The sequence below is a fragment of the Ornithodoros turicata genome, chromosome 1, assembly GCF_037126465.1.
Source record: "Ornithodoros turicata isolate Travis chromosome 1, ASM3712646v1, whole genome shotgun sequence".
Taxonomy (NCBI): Eukaryota; Metazoa; Arthropoda; class Arachnida; order Ixodida; family Argasidae; genus Ornithodoros; species Ornithodoros turicata.
In genome coordinates this window covers 173,566,555-173,570,845 of record NC_088201.1, presented here as the reverse complement: position 1 = coordinate 173,570,845, position 4,291 = coordinate 173,566,555, and the positions used below count along the sequence as shown (strand labels likewise).

At 47.1% G+C, this 4,291-nt stretch overlaps 1 pseudogene; it reads left to right on the top strand.

The window, feature by feature from the left end:
- The first annotated feature begins 3,048 nt into the window (after positions 1 to 3,048).
- LOC135390250 (uncharacterized) lies at positions 3,049 to 3,814 on the top strand (annotated as a pseudogene).
- The last annotated feature ends 477 nt before the right edge of the window (positions 3,815 to 4,291 follow it).

Genomic DNA, 4,291 nt, shown 5'->3' with positions numbered 1-4,291 from the left:
TTGGGTATCGCGCACTTCTCTCTCTGGTGCGCGCGTACCTTGACCGCTGCGCTAACACGCTAACATACCCCACAGGAAGCAAAGGTTATTCCGAAAAGCTACATTTGAATGGTATGGAGGTGAGAGTATGTTAGAAGCTCTGTAATCGAAAGTCGCCGGATGCCATCTTTCCGGAATCGCGCGTTATGTGGGTCGTCGCATAAGCTGGGACTTAGAAAGTTTTATATCCGTACGTGTAAAGCAGTTAAGAGACCTTTGTGTGTGTGAGTGCAAGGAGGGGCAGGACGCTCTGATGATTAGACACGGTGGGGTTCCGAAGGTTCTGGCACTTAGTTTCTTATTTCTTGTCATGCATGCCAATCGCTCGGTTTTGGAAACTGCAAAAGAAAGTCGGGATCTAGTCTCTAATTTATGTTGACGAACACTAAAATCTTGAACAATACTTACTTCTACAATACACTATCGTTCAGTTGCTTCTGTACAAGCATGCTGCTCGAAAGCGTTGCACCAGGAATTTTACCACCACCACACACAAAGAAAAATAGGAACAATACTGCACCACCACCGATATATACCTGCCAGAAAAGCTAAAAAGCCCTAATTCCAGTAGATATGAGATTCACCCGCACCCCACCCCGGTACACCAAGATGAAAATCGCATGCATGCACTGAATCCTGCACCGCGCGTGTGCAGAAACCTGCTACAGAAGTGCGTTCTGGTACCTTGGTATTCAATTCGTGTACGGTGGCATGCGAAATATAACCCTCTATCCCAGCGGATGCACCAGAATTACGACAAAAGGCTGCCAAAGCGTTGTGCATAGCGGCTGGTAGAGACGCGGGCGACAGAGCTCTCGTGCAACAGCTGGAATGCAAATGCGGATTAACCAGCCCAATCACATCATTCCCCTACACTGCGAGGTGTTCTCGGGAACCAATTAATGCAAACAATTCATCAATGTGTCAATGTACATCTCGTGGTCGTGCGTTGGCGGTGATGTAAATACCCGTACCATCCTGTATCATGTCGGACAATAACCTTTGTGCTTCTTCAGGTGTCGTGTTTTATCTCAAATAAACAAAGAAAAAAGAGAACAGCTTGTTGACTGCGAGAGTACCACGTTTACGGAGACATTCAAGCCGTCAAGCCAACGCGGAGGCCCCTTCACGGCGGCTTCCCCGCATTCTAAAATAAAAGCTTCTCGCCTTGCACCAACAAAAACTGTAGGCGAAAAATTCACTGAGAGATCGTGCCTTGATACACGACAACCGTGTTTACTTATAATTTTTTTTTCTACTTGCACTGGACACACACGTACATCTGAAAAAATGCATTACAGCAACCTTATTTCAGAGGAGCAAGTACCTGACGGAGCGCGAGCGCCGCGCCGCGGCCGCAATTAGACTTGAGGAATCGGGACCACGCTTTCTCAACGGCGGCTCGGCAGAGTTCGTTCTCCTTACTTCTCCTCCGTGGCTTGCTGGCGCCGTCTTGCTCGCGCAGTTGTTCTTGCTGTCGATGGGATGACCGTGTTACGTGAGTGGAGCAGCAGAAGCCAGTTCGTCGTCACAAGTTTCGGTTTTAAATGCGTTGCAATATCGCTGTCGTATTTGTGCTGAGTGATCATATATGGAGTCTTATGGTGTTCCGCAATAATGTGATACGGCATATGGATTCCCACATCATCCCACCAGGCTATAGCGCTGGTGTGTGCACTAGAGGACACCACACCAGGTTGGTGTGTACGCCAGGGCAAGCCACAACGGTCCCACACAACAACATTTAAATTGCGTCGCACACCCCAACACACCACAACGGTTTAAATGTGTTGCAATTTTGCTCGCGTACGTTTCTGTTGAGTGGTATAGACCCCTTTCAGGGCTGTTTCAAACAGAAGCCCCGAGGTGGCGCTCCAACAGCTCCGCCATTAAGCGCCTTTATTTTGTTTGGGCATGTGTTGCGCTTGCCGTGAGTAAGGTTGGTTTTCGACTACAATCGCGTGGTTTGATGACCCACATGCGTAAACATCATGTCAAACAAAAGCGAGTTTAAAGCAGGAAAGACGTGTTCTGTTGTAGGATGCACTAATTGCGACGGTGACATCAAAGCTTGGAAGTACTCGCGTTGAGATTTGCATCCACCGCTCTTGCACATGGAGTGCCCGTGTCCCGTCCCTTTTTCAATGCACACGTTTCCAACGGGCCATGGAAAGGAAGATATTCGTCAGCGCTGGATCACGAATCTTCAGAGAAAATGATTTGATCCCGGCAAGTCAGCTCGAGTAAGTTAGTGCGTACGTTAACGTTAGTCTCGTTGACATGCGTAGGTTGTTCTGAACTATTCACAATTCCTCAGGTGCGTTCTGTCCATTTCCCTGATGGCCGGTCTACGAAGGCAAATCCATATCCCACACACCGTTTGTCCACGCCGGTAAGTCGGTGAGGTCATTTTGATTTCACATGACAATACATTTGTAACGTACTGTTCTCTAGGCTGTTGTGCAGAAAGGACGAAGAGTCCTGGTGCGAAAATCTCTGGGATCAGGCCTCAGAAGCACCGAGGATGAAAGCACCAACAGCGCAGCATCCGGCTGTGATCCGTTATCATCTGCTGCAGAGCCTAGAATCTCAACAGTTGTACATAAGTAAGTTTTTTGTCAACAGAAGTTGTTTTTGTTTAAAATCAGTAACAGTGCAACAAACTGGTGGAATTCCAGGGACCACCCATCAGAGGACGTGATTAATGATGACATTGATGGTCATGCAAGAAGCAGGGCAGAAGACAGTGCTCAACGATCTCCAGGGTGTTCCAAGTGTGCCACAAGAAAGTAAACAGGTGACAAGGCCGTTCCGTACGAGATCGTCAGTGACTATAGCTACAGCAGCAGCTCTAAGACTCATTTGAAGTGTGGCCGTGCAACCCAAACAACGTGTTCTGTTTACGGCGCCTTTCTTGAATCACAGTTTTCATCCTTTACCGGCCTCACGAAGACCGTATTCGACGCATATGTGGCGACAGCTACGGCTGTGGCGAAGAGTCCTTTCAAGATGCTCCTGGAAGACGAGCTGTTCCTGACACTGATCAGACTGCGACAGGAGTCATTGCTGATAGACCTTGCGTTCAGATTTGAAGATCTCTACTGCATTTGCAAGTAAAATTTTCTCGTTTTGGATAAGGGCATTGGCAAGAGCCACGACAAAATACTTTGGCTTCTGGCTATCACGAGAAACCATTGCAAGGACACTGCTAACGTCATTTCAAGATTTCCCAAACACAACTTGCGTAATGGATTGCTTCGAGATTTTTGCAGAGAGACCAATCAATCTGCTCCTCAGAGGACAGACATACAGCCATTACAAATCCCACAATATGGCGAAAGTCCTACATGTAATAGCCCCCAGTGGGTTCATAATGTTTGTGTCCAAATCGTATGGTGGCCGTGCCAGTGACCGGTTCATTACGACGAACAGTGCAGTCCTCAAGTGCCTTGAACCTGGCGATGAAGTCCTTGCGGACACAGGCTTCACCATATCTGACCTGTTGCCAGTCGGGGTTAAGCTGTCACTCCCAAGCTTCAAAAGAGGCAAAGAACAACTCAGTGAACGTGAAGTGCTGCGATCACGTCGCCTTGCAAAAGTGAGGATCCACGTCGAGAGGTCTACAAGGCGCATGAAATGCTTCCGCATTTTACGGCACATACCAGCAAGTGTCTTTGCTAAGCGGAACATTGTTGATGAAATCTTGCTAACTGTCGTCGGACTCTGCAATCTGCAGCCACCGTTGATTAAGGACAAAGGTGTGTGTGAAGACTAGCCTTTTACTTGTCACGAAGTGTTGCACTGCTTACTGCACAATACAAATATAAAGTACTTGTATAGTTCTTACTGACTAGAATGCATGCTGTCCCTTTTGCATGCACACCCTATTCTTAACCCTAAGACATGTATCTAAACGTGATTGTAAATGACTAGTATGAGGCGCGGCATCATCAACATACTATTCATGCTTGTCTGAAAGTGCTAGCAACAAGTGATGAAAGTAGAAAGTTTTTAGCTGCTGAAGAACTTCCGTAACAAAGGATTTATCATATAATAGTTCAGCAACATACGCCTCATCATTTCTCCACACAACAAAATTGCATGCCAGCATTTCACAACAGTACATCTGCAGCTGAACCTGTGTGTAGTACTTATTCTTTCCATGTTTTCGCAGTTGCCTACCTTCAGTGGTTTCAGTAACCTCATAAGAAGCACTCCTGAACAGACCGGACAGGACTCATTCTTCTCAATT